Genomic DNA, 13,827 nt, shown 5'->3' on the forward strand with positions numbered 1-13,827 from the left:
GGCTTTCAGTAATTAGCATCCAGAGAAGAACAAATAAATGTTTTTTCTGTCAACATTCCCCTGCTCTGCACTTCCTGCTCTGTTTGCTGGCCTCAGCCCCACACTGAGCCTGTTGGAGCATGAAGCTGGGGAGGTCAAGCATCTCATATGGACTCAATCACAAATGTCACTTTCCTTCTTCCAGCCCACAAGCCACTGGACCATGTAGGGCGAAGGTTAGAATTATAGTTCTTGGCATTACTCTGTGTTCCTGGGAGCAGTCTTCTCTCCCCATGTCCCTCTGGCCTCCACATGTCACCTCCCATCCCCAACCCTGCCCCAACATATAACAATTCTTGCAAAAATAAACGAACAGGAAAGATCGTATAATTAACAGTTTACATATGAACTCTGCTATGTTGTAAAAGCTGAGTTCTTGTAGCCAACAACCTAAGGTGAATCTGGTTATGTATATTTTATATAGTAGCAGCTGGAAATGGGGTTTCTGATTCCGGAAGACCCTACAGCAATGGTTGTGGATTAGCGCAGCAGATTATTTCCAGCAATTTTACTAGCCTCCTACTCCCCCTCCTTCTTCAAACTTTTTAGCAATCGCTGCCAGGCATTGAATGACGGGGACTAACTTTTTTACTATCTATCCAGGGCCCCTCAAAAGAGTTTCTGAGGCCTAACAAAGAAGAGTCTGGCAGCAGAACATATCATGTAATGGAGAGGAAAGGTTAGGGGCGGGGAGATCAGTGAGGATTCCCCTATCATGAGGCGGGTTGTGATGGTGATGAGCCTGGAGACGGAGAGATAGGGAGTGAGAGGAAAAATGAAAAGATTTTGTTACTGATGGGACTTAGGGATTCCAGCATTAGGAAGAATCAACTCTGACTCCAAGGGTTTGAGTCTGAGCCATGAGAGAATGGGGATACCATTGACAGACGTGGGGAGAAATAAAAAGGAATCAGTCCTGGAGCAATGAGTACATAAGGGGAAATTTTGGGGATAACACTAGTATTACTAAACATGGACTCTATGGTACCAGCCCATGGGACAGTACCATCAAAAGAAATACTAAATAAGCACTGCCCTGCCTAAGGCAATCGTGCAGAGGGCGGAAGAAAAGCAAACTAAAAAGGGTTAGCCCCTTTCCCTCCCCAGAGGCTTGTTCTCCTTGACAGGTTACTACTGCTATGCATTTACAGCCCCTTGGGACAGAGCAAGATTCCTGGCAGCCACTCAGATAAGACTCGCTGGCCAAGTGAGACCACCTGTAAAGTTTCAATTCCAGAAAAGTTGATTCTGGGTCTTTCACTTATTCCACAAACACTGATTGACTATCTCGTAGGACAGGCTCTGGGCATGGCCCTGGGGCACAGGGTAAACAAGACAGACACAGTCCCTCCACCATGAGCACACGCAGGTGCGTCTTAAAACCCTGACAGATGGTGTGTTGGTCTGCTAGGACTCCACAACAAAGTATCACAGACTAGGGGGCTTAAACAACAGAAATTTATTTCTTCATGGTTCTGGAGGCTGGAAGTTCAAGATCAGGGTGTTGGCAGTATTAGCTTCTCCTGAGGTCTCTCTCCATGTTTTGTAGATGGCTGGCTTCTCCCTGTGTCCTCACATCATCTTGCCTCTGTGTGAGTGTGTCCTAACTCCTCTTAACTCCTCTTCTTCTAAGGATGCAGTCATACTCAAGTAAGACTCACCATATGACCTCATTTAACCTTACTCACCCTTTCAAAGGCCCTGTCTCCAAATGCAGACAGATTCTGAGGTTCTGGGGGTTAGGACTTCACCATACAAATTTTAGAGGGACACAATTCAGCTTAAAACAGATTGTTCCCTGAATGACTACCTTGCCAAGGATTATTATGTGACATTCTGTGTAATCAACAGAATGTCTCCTGGCTCCTAGTTTTGGGGAAGGCTATCTCATGGGCATGGGGAAGCCAGCATGTCTGAGCTAGCTCTGATCAAAAAGAAAATCCATATGTGTCAATGGACAGGCTGTCCTTCTGCACAGGGAAGTAAGGCCTCTTGTTTCTTGAAATTTGTGGACAGAACTGGGCTTTCTGTTCAAAGAAGTGGAGTGGTTGGTGTGGTGTGGTGATGTGCGTGAAAGGGAAGAACTGCTGACAACAGGGAGGCCAAGCCACCTGCCTTCAGGCCTGCTCTCCAACTCAGGGGACACTTGGAGGAGCTATTCCCACCTCCATGTGGGGTTTTGAGGGTTCCTCTACCTCTGCCCAGGTCCCTGAGGCACTGCTCTTTCCCACCTGTCACTGACATAGCACTTGCCCATTTTGTCCTCTTCAGCTAAGATACTCTGCTATTCAATACAATGTGAGAAAAATCTCAAGATTGGCATGAATAACCACAACTTTCATAGCTGTTTCCTGTTCTATTTATCATGACAACAAAATCTTTCTCTAAGACCTTTTCTACACTCCATTCTGAGACCAGGATATTTCCTGTAGATTGCCTCCTCTGGGCTGCAACTGCTCAAACTGAAACTCAGTGACTTCTTAGGACTTAGCTCATGAAATTTCCCTGAATCAAACTCAGTCCTCCTAGGATCATATTTCCCATGCTCAAGTCCTCTGTACTAAGCTCATAAAGTTTTCTCATTTTTCTTCGAGCTCATAGTTCTTTGTAAAATTCTTATATATTTTTACAGTTCTTTCCTATGACTACCCAGAGTTCCCAGCCCACCTGGGTGGTATGGAATTCAAATTCATGGCTCCATGACTCAAATACTGGCACAAAGTCATTTTATCTAAATTATACATGATTACTCTAGTCTTAAACAGAATTGCATCTGGTTGACAATACACCTATGATTGTAGAAGGGTGAGCACACATGGCTTTGCAGGGGAGTGTTTATATATGGGAACTATTTTTCTCTGGAAGTATAAGTCCCATGAGCTTACTGGATCTTTTTGATTTGTTTTCAAATTCCAATATTCACGCCTGAATTGCTGACAAAACCAGATCTTTTCCAGCAGGCTTGGCCACAGTGTTTAAAAGTCCATAAAAATCAGACAATGTGTTGTTAACATTTAAGCCAAGTGTTAAAAAGTTAAAAGAACCAACCCATGGTAGGCTAAGAAATCACTTCAGGCCCTTGTTAAGCCAGTATGGGATACTACATAAGATCTCGCTTAGTGTTAATGCTATTTTTACAAAACTATTTTATAACTTGATTGTTGAAAAGGGAAAAAAAGTTACTTTCTTGTAAAAATGAGAATGTCTTAATGGGAGCACTTTAGATTGCTAAGCGCAGGCTGAGATTTCTCCTTTTCACATTTTGTAATTAGGACAATTCTCTGCAGCTTGGCTTCCAGGAAAGCAGACTCTGAGACGTGCCTCCAGGGACAGGACTGGAGAGCACTCTCAGGATCAAGGCCTGTGGGGACAGAGTGAGAAGCTGGGCGACTATGTAGTCATCACAAGGTCTCAGCTAACCCCAAGGGTGGGAGGGTCTCTGAAGCAGGGATGGCCCTTCAGAGATGTCCTGAGTTGGGGAGAACGACCCGGCATTTATACCCTGAGTCAGCCACCTACTGGATGGGTGATGTTCCAGAAGGGGGAGTGACCTCTGGTGTGTGACTCTCTTTAGCAAGTTAATTCCCAAAAGGGACCAACAGCACCAGGCACTAAATTCTTCATTTTCAAAGAGGGGGTCTCAGACTCCCCTTTTTTGCAAGAATGTGGGCCAGTTACCTAGTACCCTGCTCTGAGAGCATTTGAGGGACACTATTGGAGTTTATATTGTAGCCCCCAAAAGATATGCCCATTGGAATTTTAGACTGTGACCTCATTTGGTATGTGTCTTACTATAATTAAGATAATTAAGGTAATGTAATTAAGGTAAAGAACTCAAACTGAGATCAACCTGATTTAGGGTGATTCCTAAATCCAACACAGAGTGTTATTACAAGTTAGAAAAGGAGCAGACACAGAAACACAGAGAGGAGAATACTATGCGAAGATGGAGGCAGAGATTGGAATAATGCAATTTACAAACCAAGGATCATCAGAAGCCACCAGAAGCTGGGAGAGAAGCATGGAACAGATTCTCCCTCAGAGCCTCCAGAAGCAAACAACAGTGCTAGACACTCTGGCTTCAGATATCTGGCCTCCAGAACTGTGTGAGAAATAAATTCCTGCTGGCTTCAGCTACCTAGTTTGTGGCAATTTGGTGCAGAAGCCTTGGGAAGCTAATGCAGGCTTGCACCTGAAAAATCCTGATCATCCAGGGTCTGTGTTCCTTCTGGCACTGCTAATGGGGCACCAGGACTCCCCCACTCTAATTTTTATTGCTACTTTCTGTAGGTCTTGTTAGCTGACCCTTTACTCTCTGGTGTAGCTTTAGGAAGACTTACAAAATAGGTATCTTGTTGGCTGACCCTAAAACCTTCAGGTAGGCGGGCTCCCAGAAGAGGCTCCTAGCATGGTGCCTGCTACAGTAAATAACCCACAATTTACAATTTTCATAGTGCTCTCACATACAGACGTACCTCATTTTATTGCACTTCACTCCATTCTACTTCTTAGATACTGCTTTTTTTTACAAATTGAAGGTTTACGTGGCAATCTTGCTTCGAGCAAGTCTATCAGTGCCATTTTTTCAATAGCATCTGGTCCCTTTGTGTCTTTGTGTCACATGTGGGTAACTCTTACAATATTTCAAACTTTTCATTATTGTTGTATTTGTTATGGAGATTGGTGATCAGTTATCTTTGATGTTACTATTGCAAAAAAAATTATGACTTGCTGAAGGCTCAAATGATGGTTAGCATTTTTTAATAATAAAGTATTTTTAAATTAAGATATGTACACAGTTTTTTTAAGACATAATGCTATTGCACACTTATTAGACTACAGCATAATGTAAACATAACTTTTATATGCACTGTGAAATCAAAAAATTCATGTCTCACTTTATTGCAGTGGTCTGGAAGTGAACCTACAAAATCTCTGAGGTCTGCCTGTGTGTTATTTTATCCTCAAAGGAGCTCAATGAGGAGGGAAGCCAAGGACAGTAACTTATTCTACCCTAGAGAAGACTGAAACTTAGAGAACATAGGACTATTACATTTGTTCCATTATTTGCTAATACATTTATGATGGAATCAGAGGGGGTCAGATTATTTCTTTCTCTTGCATCAATTAGGAATGTATTTGGCAAGAAGTATCAAATATAGCCACTAGTTGTGGCTTTAAGAAAAAAAGCATTTGTTCATCTTACAAAATAGTAGTCTGAGGAGGCCAGATCAGGGCTCCCCATGCCCCAGGGACTGGAACCTTCTGTATTTCCATAGCGTCATGCTTAGCACATAGGAAGGGTCCTCATACTTGCCATCCTTTTTTTCCAGTATGGCAGTTGCAACTCCAGGCTGTAGGGAGATGGGAAGGGGGAAAAGAGGGGTAATGAAGGCCACAGAATGAAGAGCTTCCTCTTACAGAGGCTCCTTCTCCCTAGTGGCTTCTGCCTGCATATCACCAGCCAGGATTGTGTCACATGGTACATGGCTTCCTTAAGGTGGAAAGTTGGGGAGGGAGAGGTGGATTTTGCTAAAGAGCTAGCCAGCTGCCTTAACCCTATTCAAAGCATTGGGCTGAATTTAGAAGAGGAAGTGCTTCATGGCCCATAGTATCAGGAAAGGCTTCTTGGGTGGAGATTGGGATTGAAACCTCAATTGGACCAGCATTTCCAGTACTCTTTGTTTCCTAGATTCTGCTTAGATTGATACTTGATGAATTCATTCATTATTCATTTCACTTGTGAAGTCTTAGGGAGAGAGCTGGTTACTATTATTATTAATTAGTATTAGTAATAGGTGTGGTAACAATAATAAAAAATGATGCTAAGAGTTATCAATATACATCTGCTCAGGAGACTTTTTTCCCCCTAATCTTTAGCAATGCTGTCTGTTAGAGGAAAACAAATAAGTATGGTGCTGCCATTAATACAAGATGTTTGAACTTCTGACCTTTGTAATCTTCAAAAAAAAGGAAGAAAGGAAAAAAGGAAAGAAAGGAAGGGAGGGAGGGTAGGAGGAAGGAAGGAAGGAAGGAAGGAAGGAAGGAAGGAAGGAAGGAAAGAAAGAAAGAAAGAAAGAAAGAAAGAAAGAAAGAAAGAAAGAAAGAAAGAAAGAAAGAAAGAAAGAAAGAAAGAAAGAAAGAGAAAGAAAGAAAAAGAAGAAAAAAGAAAAAAAGAAAAGAAGGAAGAGAGGAAGGAAGAAGGGAGGGAGGAAGGAAGGAAAGAAAAGAAAAAGGAAGGAAGGAAGAAGGGAGGGAGGAAGGAAGAAAGAAAAGAAATGAAAGAAGGGCATTAAGGGCAAATATTTTTGATATGTTTTTTAAAAATTAATATCTTCTGTCCTTGGCTCATTAGAGTAACAACAAAAAGCAATATGAAACCTGTTTTGTTTCCACCCAGTACTGTAATTTGTTTTGCTGTGAAAATTCCAAGAAGCCAAACTGAAATGCTGAAGAAAGTCTGTGCTCCAAAAATAGCATCACATCTTTCTGGAGACCCACAGGAACAGGCAGAGGAAGTCCCCTCTCTGTGTCCGAGGCAACCTGCCACTCTGCATTTGCAGTTCAAAGATGGTTAAGTTATGAGAAGATAGGTGGATCCCCATTCTTTCCTCCAGAGAAGGACCATTTCTTGGTCTCTGAGTACATGTAGGTTTGCCGTGAAATCCATGAAGCTTAAGCTCTAGGGCCCCTCACTGGCAAAGGCACCCCTTTAAGCAAAGGACCCACCCAAAGTGTTCATAGGTCAGATGTCTTTGACAATTTATGGAAGGAATTTTTTCAAATTCTTTTTATCAAAGAGGTCTCTCAAACTGTCTGAACTCCAGGGTCCAAAACAGCCCTGGCCTCTGGGTTGACATTGTTGACTAGCATTTCCTGAGATTCAGCTAACATTTGCTTTTTCCACCCCTCACACCTTTGGCCCTTGACACTTGGCATTCCTCTCCTTCATGGGCCTGAAGCTCGCTGGCCAGGCAGGACAGGCAGTCAGTCCTCTAGCTGAATTGGGGTGCTCTCCTGCTAGAGGGGCTTGAGGCACAGTCAGCTGCTCTATGAAGGGAGGGGATGAAGGAGAGCCAGGTGGAGCAAATCTCTTGCATTAAATTACTGGAAACCAAGCCAAATATGTCTTTTAATGTGAGTGAAGTCTCTCTGGGGAAACTTCTTTGAAATCTCTGGCGAGGGGTGGGTTGTCTATTCATGTATTCCCTGATCCTGTTGGTTTCATGAGACTGGGTACATGATATTGACAGTATATTATGCTTATGTTTCACGAGCTACTTGAGGGCATTAATCCTTCTTTGTGCCCAGAACCAGGGCTCAGCAGAGTAGCTGGTAAACAGTAGGTCCTGAAACTATTTGCTAAACACCTCTCCCTATTTCTACCTCCCTTTCTCCTACTCTCTCTCTGCCCACTCTTCTCCTCAAACAGATGGTATAAAAAAGGATGCTGACACACCCTGGTAACTCTCAGGTGAGGCTGTTATAATGGGGACCTCCTTATACACAGTCTGTCATAGAATGTGGGCAGCACCAGCCTTTTGAGCAGCTGTTCCAATTAATAGCTGCCAATGTGTGATTTTTAGAGAAATTAGGCAAGGATTCTTGACCTCACCTATCCCAGACTCACTGATTGTCTCCTAATCATAGCTGTCTTCCTTAGGTTATGAGAGTTTTCCAGTATGAGTCCTGCTTTTAAATATAAATATTCTACTTTAGTTATCAATTAATGCCTTAGTGGGATATTTAAAAGAATGAAACACCGGACACCAAGAAGATTAGGAACAGAGAGGAGGGCAGGCAGCAGCAAAGATAAATGCTTGCACCACAAATGTCCAGGACCAGTCCTGAGTGGCTTCTCATCTTTGAAAGGTCCAGGTTCATATTCTGAAAGCCTCCAACCCTAGCAAAAAAAAGCCTTCAGTCAGGCCTGGGAGTGGGAAAAATCAGTGGAGATCAGCACATGCACCCATGTGCATCATGCTTGGCTTTTCTGGTGGACTCAGCTGGAGATGACAACTCAGGAGCCATTTGACAGCCACAGAATCAAGGGTCTCTTGAGAAAGCCCAACTCAGGAACACAGGGAGATGGAGTGGGGCTGCTCCCACTTGGCCAATAAGAGTTTCTGGCAAAGAATCAGTAATTCAGCAGGTATTTGTTGAGAATCTATTATGTGCCAGGTATATGCTATGTCCCAGTTAATCGGACTGCAAATATCACTTTGGTCTTACAACTTTCTAGATCACAGGATGCCTTGGAGTCAGTCTGAGGCAGGCCAGTCTCAGATAAGCCAGAAGTGGAAGGCTGGGCTGGAAAATGAGAGGCTGGATGTTATAAGGGGTTAGAAGTTTAAGTAGAGAAAGCTTATGTGTGGTGACTTCCTTTCTATACAGTTCACACTCAAGTATCTTGCAGCCAAGCTGTGGTTGTGACTGGCTTCAGGTGTCAACTTAACCTGGTTTCTGAAGTTTATCTGATCAAAACTGTATGCTCTGTGCCTGCATAGGTCTTATATTTTGCTCAGGTAGCATTATTGTCTTTCATCTATCACAACACAGAGAAAAAACAATTCCCAGGGAACTCTGAAAAATAACCTGTAACAATATGCATTACTCACATCAGTAGCGCCATCCTGTTGTGGATTTGTTATTCTATTTGGGGTGCCGCCTACATACCATATTTTTATTTCTATAAAATTGGAACAAACCCCATTCTGTATAATTTCCACGAAGATTAGATGAGCTAACTGACTTTAAGAACATGACTGGTCATATGGTAAGCCATTAGTAGAATGTAGTCAGTAACATAATTAACACTTATGTGATCTGATTAGTAATAAAAATTATAATATGCTCAAGGGAGGGCACAGTGAAGGAGAGGGCCACTCAGGGGTTTTCCTAATTGATGTAAGATTTTCTTGATGGAGCCAGATAGCACTGGCTTGCTCATTCCAGAGATTTCCAGGGGTACAAAAATCAGCTGGCTACTGGATGACATGCTTGCAGGCCATTGTTTTATTTTAAGGTGCTTGCAATTTGAATGGAGGGGGGAAATGCGTTTCTGTTTCATGTTCTGGGGGAACTGAAGTACAGCAGCAGATCTTGATTATCTGGACAAAGCTCACCCTCTTATCCACTCCCAGCACTCCTGACTCACCCCAGGGAGGGATAGCTTTTGAAATGCCTTTTCTTTTAGAGAAAAAGCTGGAGAGGGCTATTGGCTTCTGCTGGCCCTGGCCAGGAGCCCCAAGCCTGGAGAGCCATGAACTCCAGAGACCCCAGCAGATAGGTACCAAGTAGGGCTTCCACAGGCCTCGGCTAAATTCATGGAATGTCAGGCAGGAGCCAAACAGGGCGCCTCCACAGACAGGTGTCTGCCTTGCCCAGAGGGCAGGGCCAGTGCCCAGTGACCTGGCTGTCATCAGTTGACATCACCCCAAAGCCCTGAACCTGAGCAAGGGGGCCGGCATGAAAGGCATGTAACCGAGCAGGACCCTGTGGGGCCTTCCAGGGACAGACCCGTCCCCCATATCCTCTGCTGTAGCTCCTCTCTTAAGTACCCAGATCAGAGTATCTCATATACATTTCCTGAGTTTTTCAGATGCTAAAAACCACCACCAAAGGGAAGAAATTAACTACCTGATGATTGACAGCCCACGGCCCACAGACCTTCTGGGCCTAGGGGTTGACAGTGTTGACTGCCCTGTTACTTCACCATCAACCAATCAGAGAACTAACTGTGCATGAGATGATCCCGGAACGTGCAACCCTCCTCCTTTACCTGGCCTTTAAATATGTTTTTGCTGAAACCCTTCGAGGAGTTCAGGGTTTTCTTGGGCATGAGCCACCCCGTCCTTCTTGCTCGGCCCTGCAATAAATCTTTCTCTGCTCTAACTCTGACTTTTCAGTTTGGCCTCATGATGGAAACAGACAGGGCGGGCAAGGCCTCTGGTCACCACGAGAGCCTGTCTGGATCTGCGGGCCTCGGCCTGAGCGTGAAATGTTTGGTTCTTAACTGCCCCGTCTTTGGCTATTATGAGGATTCTGGCATCCCTCAGCCTTTGTGTCAAGTATGTGGTTTTGAAAACGGACAAAATTTTTAGTTAAAGCCTAACCCTGCACCATCTTTAGAAATGAAGGTGGAAAGAGAATTTTCCTTTGAATTTCAGTAGTGGTAGCCCATCCACAGTGAGGAGTCCTGGCTGGTCCAGACCACTGGTGAGCATGGCATGCTGGGATTATCAATTTGACTATAATTTGTCATAATGTTGCCTCATTTCTTCCTTCCTTCATTTTTTTCTCTTTCAAGCTGTACCTATTAATTGCCAACTGTCTGTTAGGCCCTGTGCTAGACACCAGTGGAGGCAGTGCGGGTGCCCTCAGAGAGTTCACTGTCTGGGCTATTTTCTACATTACACTTGGCATCTTATGTGTCCTGATCACCCAGTGACACTCCCAACACCTCACCTCCCCACTTCCTTTTAATATGAATTCTAAAGCAGACTACCAAAAAAGTGACCACTTTTCCCATGTGGCTGATAAACTGGTCATAAGCAAGGTTCCAAAAGAACGGCTCTAAAAACAATCTGAGCAATGAGAATATGATTAGAATGTGTGCATAGTCTTCTGCGGTGACTACTCTGAAGGACACCACTTATTTGGAGACAGAAGTTCTGGTGTGTTGGAGAACAGACAAAAGCTGAGCCTCATTACCTAAATAGCCACAACTTACACAGATCAAACCCCATTATCTTTCTGCCCTGAGGTACTCTTTGGTTGAGCTGGAAACTTCTCTTGGGAGAGAATATTTCACACTGATCATTTACTGGTGCTAAGCAATCTTATGTAGTCATATTTTAATATCAGGATTGGTTTTGCACAATTTATTTGCACCAATGTCTTCAATTTTTTCCTTGGTAAGTGATAGATTGAGAACAAAAATAACTTATTAGTCCTCTTCTGATCCTTAGCATTAAGTGCAAACAATGTGAAAAGCAATGTTTGTTGAATGAATAAAGCATAATGAAGCAGAGACCGTGCCTATTTAACTTATTTTTCACAAAAGTTTTAAAATAACATTCATTTTTATTATTAGATATTTAAATCTAACTAGTAATTCAAAAGAACCTGAGAAAAATTTAGGACAAGAGATAAACCAAGAGAAGAAATATTGCCCCCACACATAAAGCAATTCTTTCCTGCTTTCTCTACTTTTCTCTGTGATGTGTGTGTACATGTGCAATTTTGTGCCCCTGCCTGTGTGTCTCTATGTCTATTTTTCTTGGGTCGCACGTTGACTTTAAGAGGAATTGGCTGAGCTAGGTGAGAGAGGTTTACCAGATGCCTGCTTGCATGAAGAACAAAATAGGTACACACTCATTGAAAGGAGGACAGGACAGGCTGAGATGTGCATTCGACTCGTTAGAAGAGTTAGTTGTGCTGAGGCAGGTGCTGCTGGGCCTGGGGTCACCCTGTGCTCAGTTTGCCTCTTACTCTATCCTCACTGTTTTCACGCTGCTCAGACCTCACTGAAGCAGGGAAGAACTGGCACCGAGACTTAACGATGAACTAGATTAAGGACACCCTAAGGAACTCCGCAACTTCTTCGAGGTGCCTTCAGAGGGCTGGGAGTTCCACATTAGCAAAGGAAGCACAAGGTCAGAAATTTCAGTAACTGGTTAAAGTGATTCTGTTTCTTCCCAGAGGCTCAGTGGTTTAGGGAAATGCGGGCGTTTTATACATGTGTGCGTACAAGTGTGTGTGAGTGTGTGTGTGTGTGTTTGCTTTTAACAAAATGAGCCCATACCGTATTACTTTGTAATAAATTATTTGTATTGTATAATTATTTTGTAATAAACACAGGTACTGTGAACTTTCTGTGTCATTCTTTATTCTATGTCATGCCGTCCAGTGTGCTTTCTGAGGAAAGGCTGGCCACTTCTGCTGAAGAAGAGTTTAAGAGAAATTTAAGAACATTCCTTTCTGGGTTTGGGCCGCACAGGGCTGTTACCCCCACATTAGGCTTCATCTTGGTGCTGAACTCCCTGGCTCCCCAATGTCCCTTGCAAGACTGTTTACTTCCAGCAGACAAATTACTTCATTCCTCCCTTTCCCATATCTTTAGTTTTATGGAGTCATGCTTTCTAAATTCTTTCTAGATTTACAGACCTCAACTAACCTTTCTATTCTCCAGGGAAATCTTAAGAGTATCTCATTGCCTCCTGTCTCTTTACTATCCAGTTATGAAGTTACTATGCCAACCAAACCTGTGTGACAAAGCCCTTCTTTTTTCTCCCCTGGACCCTCTCTGTCCACTGTCCAGCCTCCCTCCATCTTTTCCTCTGGCTACTGTGGGCACTGCCGTTCCGGTCCCTGTAGCCTGAGGGAATACATTCTGTTGCTTTCCCTCAGCAAGCCTTGGCTGGGAGCATGTCCCAGGCTGGGAGGCTGGGGGGATCAGGGCCCCTGGCAGCACACAGGGAATGCTGTTTATTTGTCCGACTAATCTAAGATTCACAAATGAGTGTATGAGAGATTATGTTCAAAAACACACATGTGAAACGTGGTCAGCTTAGGAATGTGGGAGAGAGGAGACCATAGGGGAAGTGGGGAGTTGTCTGCTATGCTGGTGAACCCCCTGCTCTACACAAGGAGATTCCTCGTCTCCTGTTGCCTGGGACCTGGGGTCATGGGGACCCTGAGCATTTCGGCAGAGAGAGCTGCGGAATGGCCAGCAGGGAGATATGGCTGCGTATATGAAAGAGGCCTGGCCAAATAAATGCCTTAGATGTTGAGACATAAACTGGAGTTTCCAGAAAAATCTGGACCCTGCTGCTGCCACATTTCACTAGGAAAAGTACAAGAAGTTCAGGTCACCACCTAAGCCAACAAAGGACAGTCTCAGTTTCAACCCTGCCCCCTAGCTTTGATAGTCTGATGTCCCCCAAGACCTCACCATGGCATCCTTGCAAGCTGCTTCACCTCACAGGGTCTCAGCTTTCCCATCTGTGAAATGGGGCTTGAAAAACATGTTCTCTGATTCCTTTTCCCACTGTAAAGTTATGTTTTCCTCTCTACTCCCCTTCCTCAACCCCCTCCTCTTCCTGTAAGACTCATGCTTCATGCAGCTGTCCTAGATGCCCTCAACTGACTTTCTGAAATTCTTCCCTGGGACCTCGGTCAAAGGGAGAGCTGCCAAAAGCTTGGAGGTCTGCCACCCCCACAAAGAATGAGAATGTGTGTTGTTTGGAAAGAAAGAGAAGAAGAGGAGGGTCATTAAAGCTAATTATAGAAATAACAAGTTAGCAAGACATCCTAAGAGGAGAAAAATCCAGGCCTGATTGCTTGATAGGGAGGAAGTCATTCTGGTTTGGAAGTCCAGCTTTCCCTAGAGAGGTTTGGAGGTAACTAGTGAGGGTTACAGAGCAGCAAGAGTTGGTCATTTTAAGCCACACTGGTATCACCAACTGTCTGAAAAACTGGAGACCAGGGCAGAATAATGTTTACAAAGCAAGCTGGGCAAACCTCACGATGGCAGCCTCATTCCTCTTAAACTGGGCTATTTCTAGAAACCCTTTTTCCTCAAATGTAAGGGAAGAGAGCTGGTTTTTATTTGTTATCAATGAATTAAAAATACATTCAACATGATTTGCTAGAATACACTGAGCGCTGGCAATCAGTTCACTGAGGTCTTACCGCTGCATAGGATCCAAAGGATATTTTAGGAATGGGAGGATTTTAGCAATTACCTTGTCTTACTTATGGAAACTTATCTTAAAATCAAAGAAG

This window comes from Camelus bactrianus, chromosome 20 (assembly GCF_048773025.1).
Source record: "Camelus bactrianus isolate YW-2024 breed Bactrian camel chromosome 20, ASM4877302v1, whole genome shotgun sequence".
Lineage (NCBI taxonomy): Eukaryota > Metazoa > Chordata > Mammalia > Artiodactyla > Camelidae > Camelus > Camelus bactrianus.